The sequence below is a fragment of the Apodemus sylvaticus genome, unplaced genomic scaffold, assembly GCF_947179515.1.
Source record: "Apodemus sylvaticus unplaced genomic scaffold, mApoSyl1.1 scaffold_403, whole genome shotgun sequence".
NCBI lineage: Eukaryota > Metazoa > Chordata > Mammalia > Rodentia > Muridae > Apodemus > Apodemus sylvaticus.
The window spans coordinates 44,400-57,402 of record NW_026263244.1 but is presented as its reverse complement, the minus strand read 5'-3'; the positions used below and the strand labels follow the sequence as shown (position 1 = coordinate 57,402).

General features: G+C 42.6%; 1 pseudogene; it reads left to right on the top strand.

Moving 5' to 3' along the window:
• Window positions 1–9,342: 9,342 nt before the first annotated feature.
• LOC127676145 (uncharacterized) lies at window positions 9,343–9,464 on the top strand (annotated as a pseudogene).
• The last annotated feature ends 3,539 nt before the right edge of the window (window positions 9,465–13,003 follow it).

Sequence of the window (13,003 nt, the reverse complement as noted above, 5' to 3'; positions counted from 1 at the left end):
GTAAAGGAGAATTGGGTTCAGATGTTGCCATATTGCCTTGATTTCTGTTAGTGATGTTCCTGCATTTGCCTTTTGCCATCTAGTTCTCACTGGTGTTAGTTGGTCTTGTCAATGCTGGACTCACCAGTGCAAGCTGCCCCTTCCCAGGTGGCCTCTGGTGCACAGCTTACCTCCTGCACTGCCTGGAGACAGGGTGCTGCTGCCCAGGCTGTTCAGATCCCGAAGCAGGCACCCAAAGGCTCCCGCTGGGGCCCGCTGGATTCACTGGAGCACACCGACTTCTCCCAGCTGGCTGCCCGGAAGCCTCTCTAGCCTCTTGCAGGACCTGGAGATGTGATGCCGCTGCCCAGGCTGATCTGGATCCAGAAGCGGAGAGAGTTGAGCTGAGGGCACCCACCTAAGGCCTTGCCCCAGATTGTGTCTGTGGACCAGATGGAGCCCGTGTGCACCCCCAGGGAGCGACAGTGTATGCTGCTGGGACCTCCCCTGTGTTCTGATCACTCCGCTGGGCAGCCGATCCCCCAACCGGGCTGGCGCACACAAGGTTAGCCTGGCCACTCAGGCCCTGAGTCCAGGCAAAAGCTTGGGAGGCCAAGGTCCGAGCAAAGTTCCCCTAGGGCTATGACTGTTAATTGGGTCCACCAGGTGACCCGGATGGCGAGTGTGTGTGCTCGCGCTCCCCGAAAGCGCCGGGAGCGTCTGCTGTGCTAACAACCTCCTGGGCGGGTTGACACACAGATGGCCCACCAAGCCGCCCAGTTCTTGGGGTCAGTCTTGGGCTTTTTGGGGCCTAGACCCCCGCTTTGTTAGCATCGGGCTATGCCTGTTATGGCTCTACCCGCCAGAGCTCTCTGTCGTCCTGTAGGTAAAATGGCGGCGCACATGCAGGCCAGGGCAAAAAACCTCCTGGCTGGGTTGGCACCCCGATGGCCCCCCGAACAGCCCAGGGCCTGGTTGCAGGCCAACGCCCGTCGAGCTCAGACCCCCGCGGTGTTGGCCTCGGATTATGTTTGTGTACCTCAGTCTGTCCGATCTCTCTGGAGTCCGAAACCAAGATGGAGGTGAGCCTCTCCTGAGTGGCGGGAGGCCGAGTTCTGAAGTGGCTTCCGTGCAGCGAAAGGCGCCGCAAAACCGCAGCTGCTTGCAGTCCAGCTGGTCAGCGAAGGTCAGTGGTCGTGGGCGCAGGGCCTAACTGGACCCTGTGTCACCTTTGTTCCACTGCTGATGGCCCTTCAGCTGGACCAGCCACTGTTGCACTGCCGCCACCGCTGCCGCCGCCACCGCAGCCCTCTGTCTCAACTCATCTTTTTCTAATACAATAAGCTTTATGATCAAGCCTCAGAACAGTGTCATTTCCTGTTTTTGAAGTGAGAACAATCCATACTTGTTCTTGCGCCATGTCCACAATCTACATATCCTGATTAGGCATTTACAATCCATTAAATGCCATAAATTAGGCACTTAATGAAATATGTAGCCTTTCCTCTATGCTGATATGGTCATGTTACTTTGAAAGTTTTACTAGGATGAGCATCTCCAAAAAAATGCTTTGCCTATGTTATGTGTGCATTACTCCCTAATATTATCATTTCATGTATTTTTATACTGTGCTAAGTATTATCAGTATTTTATAGGGATTAAAGGCACTTGGAGAACGTGTATGGGTTACAGCCCTATAGGACACACTGTAATATAAGGGTTTGCTTAGTTTCAGATATTTATGCACAGGAGGGTCTGGTAAAAATTCTGATCAAATACTCAAGCAACAGCACATAATAATAATGTAAGCTATGTCTAAGAAGTAAAGGGAAAAAGCATGGCGTCCCTTTGTTAAATTCACATTATCAGAAATTATCCAAGTATCACCCGAAGGAACAAATCATAAATTCCAAAATCTTAAGTTCAATATTCAGTTAGCACAACATGCTGGGAGACAATAAATTTGATGATAGCTGGCAACAATAATGTAATCAAGTATCAAGTACCAACGTGTATGGAATTACAACACATAAAAGAGCAAAATGAACTTCATGTCTCAAATTCAGAGGTAGCACTGGACAGGATTCAGAATAAGAAAATATGTCCTCATCTTTAGTGGAGGGACATTTTGAGACAGGGTTTCTCTGGATACCCTTGGCACTCTGTGTTGCAACTCACGCTATAGACCCAGCTTGCCTAGAACTCAGATATCCAGCCCTGGCTCCTGAGTGTTGGGTTTCAAAGTGTGTGCCATCACTGCTCAGCTTGAAAACATATTCTTTTCAGTAGGCATAGTGTACTCACCCCATCGCACATGTGCATACAAGAATACAGTGTATCTGTGTGTGTGTGTGTGTGTGTGTGTGTGTGTGTGTGTGCTGCTTCACAAGGACATGTGAATACAGTGTGTGTGTGTGCTGCTTCACACAGACACATGAATAGAAGAACACAGTATATGTGTCCTGTACCTGAACCCCCTGCTTTCTTCTCTCATTCCACCTCTCATTTTCCTCCTTATTGACCAAGAAAACCTTTACTTTGTTCACACCTTATACACATGTGATTTTATTTTTTACATAAAAACCTATACCCTCAAGTGAGAAAGAAAAGCACCCCATTCTTGTCTTAATCAATGTAAGACATTTAATGTGACAATTTTATTCACATCTATTTTCTGCAGATGACATAATCCCATGTTGCTCAATGGTTTTCATGGTGTCTTAATTTAAGGTGTGCATTGCTGTGATCAAACACTATGATCATAAACAACTTGTGGTGGGAAGAGTCTATCTCAGGATACAACTCTCTCTTCACACTCAGTTCCTGAGGTAAGTCAGGATAGGAAGTAAACAAAGCAAGAACCAGAACTCAGGAGCAGATGCAAAGGCCATGTAGGAGAACTGTTCTCTGGCTTGCTCACCAGAGCTCACTCAGCCTGATTCTTGTAGCACCCAGGACCACCAAGATAGGTGGTCCTTTAATCCCAGCACTTGGGAGGCAGAGGCAGGTAGATTTCTGAGTTCGAGGCCAGCCTGCTCTACAGAGTGAGTTCCAGGACAGCCAGGGTTACACGGAGAAACCCTGTCTTGAAAAAACCAAAAACCAAACCAAACCAAATAAACAAAAAAAACTATCCAGAATACATAACATTAGAAGAGGAGGGGATTCCCCACACCCCATTTTAATTTTTGAAATTATAATTTAGTTACAACATTTTGCTCTTCTCTTTCAGGAGCAGTTATTTAAATTAAGCAAAATACAAGTAACCTGAAAATTCAGGATGCTAGGAATGCAACCTTTCAGGAAGTTAGCATTTCACATGGAATATTTGATGTCTTAGAAATCTTTTCTGTGAATACTTCTGCTAATAGTAAGCTTTATGTTCTCTGGCAGCATTATTGATCAAGTGAAGGAACGGTTACATATAAGCAGGGAAACATACAAGAAAGCCACAAGAGTTTACAATCTCGAGGATGTTACAATATGTTTGAAACTGTTGACCTTATTACAACAGTAATGAAAGTTGGTTATGAAAGTTGGAGTTGTATATAATGAATGTGTAATGTAAATTTGACCTGTGTGTGTTATATAATATATAACATAAATTTGTCATGTGTGTGTGACTGAGGTGCCTGTCAAGTGGACCATGAAGACATGAGGGTTAAAGAGGGCATAGAATGACAAGATATATCATTCTCCTTTCTTTACAATAGGCTCTCTCACAGAATCTGGAGTTGGGTGACAGCCAGCAACAACTGGAAATTCCTCTGCCCATCCCCCCAGCAATGTAGGATTACAAGTATGAATAGCTCTGTCCAGCTTTTTTGTGTGTGAGGAGATTCCAACTCAGCTCTTCTGCTTTCCTAGCAAGTGCTCTTTCTCAAAAAGCAGTTAACTTCCCTGAAGCTAATCTTATGAAGCTATTTGAAAGGATGTGCTGTTGTTGTGTGCAAATCTTTCAAATGGAATCACTGTAAATGGCTTTTAAGTATGTGAATGGTAGTTTAATATTTTGATGATACTGTGTACAAGTTTGTGGAAATAATTGGTAAGCGATAAATTACAACTTACGAATGCATATTTATCTTCAGTTTCTATTATTCATAGGCCATGCAGTACACATGTATTTGCACAGTTGACACAAGTTTTAAAAGAGTATCCAAATATAACACACGAATGGGTTTTTTCCACACAAGGTTAATGTGAAGGACATGTACTTCAATTTGACTTCATTTATAGCAGGCTAGAAGGATAAATATATCTCAGTGCAATTTCTGTAATCCCATGCAAAACAGGGGTTCTATACATGAGATAATTTCTTGACCACATCTACCAGTGGTGATAGAGTGAATCACTGAGTGAAGTCTGGGACCGGTTACTGCTCTAATTTGTGTCAAAACACTGGTGATTTCAGTAGGGACTAATGTGACAGTAACTCCTTGCCCTTCTTCCTTACTATCCCTATAGTTTAGCAGAACTTTTTCTGGGCTTGTTTTTCCTCTAATGTGTATAGTCTTGCTCTGTTTATGAAGCTTCTGGATGACACTGAGTTCAACTCTGTCTTTGCTGCTCACTGTAGCTAGTCACCAGGAGCCCCTTAGATATGAATCCTTCACCAAATGAAGGACAAACTGCTAAGATTTGAATATCTTTAGGGTATATTGCCCCTAAAAAGGGTTCTATACTCTATTCTCTTAATGGCCTTATCTGTCCAGTGAGTTTGGTGAGAAAGAGGTAATAAAGAAAAGAACTCTCTGGAAGGAAGGGAGCATGCTAGAGGGTTAAGCTATACTCTATGGACACTGTTCTCTTATGCAGTATCAGGAACAAGGAAATTAGTGGGAAGAAACCTTCAAGACTCTATGGATAGTCTAGTACAGATCATTGAGCCACTATGGCACTTGGAAAATGGGGAAATATCTGTAGAAAGATAAAGGCAAGGAACTATAAGGAGGAATATTGAGGTGTATGAGGTTGGAGGTGGGGACATGGGGCTCTGAAGGACATACTACTTACAAGCAGGAGGCCCAGACTTCGCAGTCACTAACACGGTGCTATCCCTGCTAATACTGCCTACTACAGTGGAGCCAAAGACAGGTAAACCATGAGAGGATTCGGGAGACGCTGGCACACTAGTGATGAGCAGAGGCCTTGAGCATAATGAAGAAGCTTCAGGGATGATACTTGCAGGAAACACATCTCTGAGATTATGAACTTATTCCCCTACAAAGGCAAGACAGGTAAGGCTGTAACAAGTGAAAGACACAAATAGTGACAGCACAGAGGACAGACCCAGCCTTATACCTAGAGAGGTACTGAGAGAACTGATGTCCAAATACCTACTATGGTTCATTAGTCTTGGGAATAACTGTAATTCACTAGAACTCCCAAACCCATGTTCTGAATTTTGGAGGCTAAACCAAGAAATTCCTTAAAGGTGGCCAAGGGTTTGCTAGAGCTCAGATCCCACTTCAATCACTAACTAGGTCAGAGGCTCCAAGATGGATGTCACCTCAGTCTGAGGTGAGGAACACAAACTACATAAAGTCATGCCTTACTTGGATTTTTACTGCTGTGAACAGACACTATGACCTATGCAAGTCTTACAAAGGATAACATTTAATTGGGGCTAGCTTTCAGGTTCAGATATTCAATCCATTATCATCAAGGTGGGAACATGGCAAAATCCAGGCAGGAATGGTGCAGGAGGAGCTAAGAGTTCAATATCTTCATCTGAAGGCTGCTATCAGAATACTGCTTCGAGGCATTTTGGATGAGAGTCTTAAAGACCACACCCACAGTGACACACCTACTCCAATAGGGCCACACCTTGTAATAGTGCCATTCCCTGGGCCGAACACGGTCAAGCCATCACAAGTCATATATTAAGGACATGCTGTTTTGACAGAATGAAAAGTCATTGTGACTGTTTAGATACTCCACCCTGTTGAGTGCATGTAAATGAGTGCTTCACAGGGAAGAGAGGAAGTGGTGCTACAAGACCCAAAGAACAAGGGAAAGGACCAGCTTCTCCTGCAGCATTGGGCCCATGCTGAAAGATATTTACCTCCAGGTTCTTGAGGAAAGAAAGTTGATAAACTCACCGTGATACAGGCTAATACTCAAAAGTGAAAACAACACTTCACTGCCTCCATGATCCTTAATCACACCTGCCAACTAACAAGATCTGAGTTCTCCAAGTATGACCCTGATGTTTGATTAGATTAAGTCATCTTGGGAAGACCTGTTTCCTGTAGGTACAATCATTCTCTTGGATGGGATCCTAGGCCATATAAGAGGAAAAAACTCATTCATTCATTTTTCTTTGCTTCTAGGTTTTGGCTTCAATATCACTTTCCCTTCAGTTTCTGCCTCTATCTGCTACGTCTTGATTATGGGCTCCAAATTCAATTTCCATGGCAATGTCAACCTTTTCTTGCTAAAGATGTGTCTTAATTAGGGGTTCTTTTGCTATGAAGAGATACCACAACCATGGCATCTCGTATAAAGCAAAACATTTCATTGGGGCTGGCTTGCACAGTGTCAGAGGTTTAGTCCATTATCATCATGACAGGTAAAATGGCAGAATGCAGGAAGACATGGTGCTGGAGAAGGAGCTGAGAGTTCTATGTCATGCAGCAAGTAGGAAGGGAGTGACACACTAGGTCTAGCTTGAGCATCTGAGACCTCAAGGCCCACCTCTATATTGATATACTTCCTCAGCAATTCCACACCTACTCCAACAAGGCCACACCTCCTAATAATGCTCCTTCCTGTGGGCCATGTACTCAATCATAGGAGTCTATGGGGCCATTCCTTTTGTTTTTGTTTTTGTTTTGTTTTGTTTTTTGTTTTTTGTTTTTCCGAGACAGTGTTTCTCTGTATAGCCCTGACTGTCCTGGAACTCACGATGTAGACCAGGCTGGCCTTGAACTCATAAATCCACCTAACTTTGCCTCCTAAGTGCTGGGATTAAAGGCATACACCACCACTTCCCAGCTATGGGGCCATTTCTATTCAGACCACTGCAGGATGTTTTTTGTCAGAGAATTTTATCACGGCTTCTGGGAAAGCAAACCCAACAAATTTTCCAAGGAGAGTTATAACAACAGTCATACACTTGGGTATTAGCAGTGGCAGAGGAAGGATAGTGGAAGTGTTCTGGGAAATGTAGCCTCAAAATAACAGAGCCAGAAGCAAAGCACATTCAACCTTGCCACTGCTAACTATTATACATTTGAAAGAGAAAATGCACAGAAACTTCACATATTTCTTTGTCTTTAATGACACTTTTCCCACTCCCTTAGTCTCCCAAGCACAAGTTATAAGATGACTGCTCCTAGGGTTGTCTCTCAATGGACCTGCCTAGGAACGCCTTTATGTTATTCAAATTTCATCCTCATTCTTGAGACTTTCCACATGCCTGTTATGCATATCTGGGACAATGTGGCTGACATGTGGCTCAGTCATTCATGCCTACCACAGGTGAAGCCAAGAGTAGTCTCAAAGTCTCAGCTTTCCTCTGGTTTGCCATTAGTTAATGAAAAGCAAAGATGGTGGTTAACTGCATCTTTAAATTCTGTGGTTGTATTTATACTGATAAACTAGATAAATTAAGGTTATCAACAGATTAAAAACTACAGCAAAACTTCTACATAGATTTATGTAATTGAATGGAATTAGTGTTTTCCCACAGTACCTTCTGTTGTAACGTGTGCTGTTTCTCTGGAAGTACCCGGGAGGACTTGAGGTCTTTCCACTTCAAGGGTAGCCACAGCTTGCTTTCGAGAAAATTTCCTTAATATTGCTAAAACTGGGAATGCATTCACAGGTAGAGTTATGTCAGCTTCACAACAAACAAACAGAGGAAACTGATAATAGTTGAGGGTTTGTACATATGATCATATTTCGTTTTAAGTAAGTCACTGTAATTAGAATGGTGCTGTAGGAAGATTACTGAGTTTAGTGTACAATTAATTATACATCAAGTGACGATGTACATAAAGTCTACTATGTACCACATGAGGTTGTAGGCAAATTAATTCAGGAGGGACAATAGAGAAAGAGGCACAACATGATTATTTATGTTGATTTGGTGCCAGATAGGCAGCATTCAAATCCCATTTAGAGCATCACTACTCAGAGACATTCCTGCAATCCCTCTGTGATTACACTGTTGCACCAATAAACTTGAAGTTTCATAGTGAGGCACAGGAACTTTATTGGTGTACAAGATAGGTATATAATGTTAAATCATAAGGAAAAGCACATGACTGCCCAAGTCCTCTGTGGTGTTGTGAAATGTGAGGATAGTTCCACTAGACAGGACAGACCAAATCCAGAGCACAAACTGACTGTTATATAGTGCAGTGCCCAGTGGTTGTTTGCTTAGCTTCACTTTGCTGTGCTTTGCTTCGCTTTGCTTTGCTTTGCTTTGCTTTGCTTTCTCTTTTTTGCCTATCCAGAATATTTTACAGCTTATGGAGAATATATTATATCACTTTAAGTGAGTTTGGAAGGTAAGAAGAATTTATTTCCTCTAGTTTTTTATCCCTGGGTTCTATATTAGTTATATCCATGATGCCCTGTCCAAATACCCTGACAGAAATAACCAAAAAAAAAAAAATAGATGCTTGGCATTTGATCTCTGACTCAATATACGAATTTCTAAGTTGTAGAAGGGCTCTGAACCAGTAAATAGATCATTTCTCCAGTGTCTTCAGCCTGTCAGGTTGCTCTCATCCAGTGATTCTGACAAACTACTCACACTGAGAGGCAACTCATGTCTTCTGTGATGACTCAGACTCCAAGTCATTCTGAATCAAGTTGTCATGTGAGGAAAGTTGGCCAAACTTGTACAAACCTTCAACTTGAATTGACATGAGACATGGCTACACAGGGAATGAGTGTGCACTAGATCTTCTTATTGTTTCCTCATCAAATGAAATATTTTCTTAATTCTTTAAAAAAAACTCCATATAATGTATTTTGATCCTATTCATTCCCACCCAACACCCCAAATCCTCCTGGCTCCATTCCTATCTCTAGACTTCTTACCAACTTCAGATGCTTTTCATTTTATCTTAATAACCTACCAAGTTCAATTAGGGCTAATAATATATTCATGGGCATGTGTCTATCCTGGAATTTGATCAACCTACCAAGGACAAGACTAGTTTCTACAAATTCTCCTCCCATCAATAGTCCTCTTGGGGCCATTTTATTTATTATTAGTAGTAGCATTAGTAGTAGTAGTATTAATTTATTATTATTATCTTTGCCATTTCTATTGATGATGATGATGACATTGATGAAAAGGGCTCTAGCCTAGTCTAGCTTAAAATTCACTATGAAAAAAAGAAGAGGGAGACATTGCAGATGTGGCTGCTATGTTACAATTGTGTCAGTAGGTGGCAGAAAAGAGAAGCTATGTCTACACTCGGGTTTTGATCTATGAACATGTGAATGATTAGTAATCTTACATTTACTGAAAACAGTGAGCCTGAGAGGAGCATGAGTCTAGTGCCCAGCACCAATGCTCAGGCTCAGACAGACTCTGAGAACAGAGAACAAGCTAGAGACTAGCAGAACTCTATGTGGGAAGGCGGGCCTGGATAGGAGGGCGTTGGAGATAGATGACCTTCATATGTGGCCAATCAGGCAGATGGGCAAGAAGCGAGACAGTGATGACCACCAGGCCAGTGCCATGGAGTCTGGACAGGGAGTTAATCTGAGATGACCACCAGTCATGTACTGGGCAGGCTCGGGGGTGCAGACCATGCTCAAGATGACTCCTGCTTAGTGCCATAATATACAAGTGGGACATATACTCCAGGGACCACTCCTGAGATAACTCTAGACACTCAGAGAAACTGGGCTCCACTAAGAGGAGCAAGTAAGTGGTGGGGAAATTGAAGAGAAATGGAAACAGAAGGCTGTGAGTACAAGGAAGAAAGGAACTGGAGACTCAAGGGTAGTCACGAACAGCCTGATGTGAGTATGGTGATGCCACCTGGGAACATGGTGGGATCCTGGTCTGTGATGATGCATTGACCTGCATCATCAGGAATCTGGTACCACCAAAGGCCAGGCAAATGACTCTGGTGTGGGCTACTGCATGGGGGCATGTTGATGGCTAAAGGCTGAGTGAGCCAGTCCTGAGGACAGGAGCATTGGAGAGCTGGCTCTACTCACCTCCCATATAGTGGTGTGGATGAGAGAGAGATACACTCTGACCCTCTCCCTCCTTACCATCTATGGCAGGATGGAGATCTGGCCAAGTTGCCATGAAAGCAGGGGAGCTATCCCTGCCCCACATTCCCTTCAGCATTTCAGAGAGCATATCCTGTACCTTGACTGGATAGCACAGTAGAGCTGCCCCTGCATGAGGGGCTTGCAGTTAAGCTATCCCAGAAGGTATGAATACAGGAAAGCGAGCCCTGCTTTCTTATCTGCTGGGCTGTGGTGTAGAAAAAGGAGAGATGCCACCCTCCCCTCTCTGCTCCTCTGCCATTTATAGCAGGTGGGAGAGCTGCCCCCAACCCAGGTCATAATAGTGGGAGAACAGATCATGTTCCACACTAAATGCAACACTGGGAAGAGGGGGTTTTTCACCCTGCCTGGGCAGCAGGATAAAACTAGTCCTCATTACAGGGGTTGCTAGTGAGCTGGCCCTGGGTGTGTGAGAGTGGGTGATCTGGTAAGCCGGCCAACTAAGATACCTGTCAGGCCTCCAAGACTTTGAATTGGCTCAACCCAACACCTACCCCATTGATCAACTGCTGGTTCTATAGATACAAAACATCAGGAACTCCATGACACAGGGCAACAACAGGGTATCCCAGAAGATATCCAGTATTAGAACCTCAGATAGAGCATCAGAAGCCAGGAGAGTGTTCCAGATCAACAAGCCATTACAGTGAATATTTGTAAGCAAAAACGTATAGACAAAAGGGTATACAGTGGAACACAGTGGGACACACTACAGCTTCCACAGTACTTTTTCCATGTTGCGGGATTATAGCAAGGGTGGAGGGTAGGTACAAGGAGAGGGGAGATAAGTGGGAATGGGGTGAATGATGTGAAATTCACAAAGACCAATAACAAAATTAAAAAAATAAGGATGATCTTGTACTAGACGTTTCTGCAACCAAAACTCTAAATCAAAGATTGCAGATTGTGCAATCATGGGCACACTATATGGAATTATTGAGATGAAACCCATGGTTTTGGATATGATAGGGATGAACTAACCCAATGATGCTACATGTTCTACCTCATAATAGCTCCAATAAACACATCACCTCATTGATGAAAGCCTGATTGTGCAGACAAACAAATGTGGACAAGAGGATGTCTGGTAACACACTTCTCTGATGACTATGTAAAGCCACTGAGAGGACAATAGAAAAGGCAACATAGAATTTAACCACCCATGACAAAGGATCCTTGATGTTCAGAGTCTAGCTGTCTTTTAAGTGTATATTGCTGGATGCTTATATAGGACCGTCACAAAGTCAAGGAAGACAATATTGTGGCTTGAAGGGAAAAGGATCAGAAGCCCTTCTCATCCCTAATTAAGAAGTTATTGTTAGTTTATGGCTTTGGTCTGAGAGAGTTACAGTTTTAATTGAAGATATTGCCCCTAGAATGTCAACCCAAGCATCAGTGGATGCCCCTAAACATGTTTAGCATAAATTGGACTAGAAAGCTTTTTTAATGATATGAATTTAAGAAAAATTGAAAAGGGAGAGTGATTATGTGAACACAGTTATAAGGGATAAATATGAACAAACACATTGCATAAATGTATCAAAATTAATAGAAGTATATTAACAACAAAATACAAAATAAAATGAAATGCCTTTCTGGAATAATGATCCAGCATAAAGCAAGCAAATGAAGACTGGAGTTCTTAGTGGACACTGTGCCTAAACTGTGTGGCTCTTTGTGCCCAAGCTGATGTTATCTAGTCTGCAAAAGCTTTTCTCCAGATCTTACTTGAGTGGGCCATGCTATGAGAAACCCAGTTGTTGGGGAATATCCACCCCTGCTTTTCCATGTAGTGAATTTAATTTTCAGGCTCGGTCGCCTGAAAAGTGGCATGTGCTTCTTTCCCTTTCAGAGCTGTGAGTGTCTGCTGCCTGCTGATTGACACACTACCATGCACTCTGACCTCTGCAGCAGCCAGGCTAGTGTGTGAGATCCCTATCAATTTGCCTTATGGCAGGCAGATACCAATCTCTTTTCCATAGAGATTATTGTGCCCTTGATGGGGTAAGAAGTGTCTCTTGAGAGGTTGAGCTAAGGAGTCCCATAATTATCTCTAAACTCTGATTCATTCATCTGTGAAGGAATATAAATATATAGCCTGGCCTTGCATGGCCCTGGTGAAGTTTGAACACATTTTTGAAGATGACTGTATTAGGATTTCTTAATTTATAACCTTTCTACTCGAATGTGGTTTGGATAATTGGGATCTTTTTTCTTGGTTAAAAAAGCTTTAGATATGCCTTCATGAACAAAATCTCCTTTTAAGTAAAGGAATCACAGTTAAACACAGCAGCCACAGACACATGGCCATTATTTGTGACTTGGAATTTGTGCTTCCTTTAAAAAATGCAAAAATAACATCATCAACAACAACAAAAACAAAAACATCACCAGTAAGCAGCCAAGATCACAGTTCTCCATCACACAAAAAACAAATTGTTACACCATTACCATCTAAAATATATCTTAGAGAGCTATTCCATAATACATACCTGATCTTCTATTCCTAGATTCTACCTGCAATTGGAAGGAAAGAAAATATTTTAAAGCTTAGATCATGTTGAATATTGTCTGCTAAGGTCTTTGGTCCTTCCACTGACATATTCTAGTTGCAGTCAAGACAGAAAAGTGTAGTCAAGTGGAGACTGTTAATGGATCCATTATTCAGTGATGTAACAGAATATCTGGAGTTTGTACTTCATGAAAAAGACAATTTCACACTTTTTGTTTTTTAATTTTAATTTTTTATTAT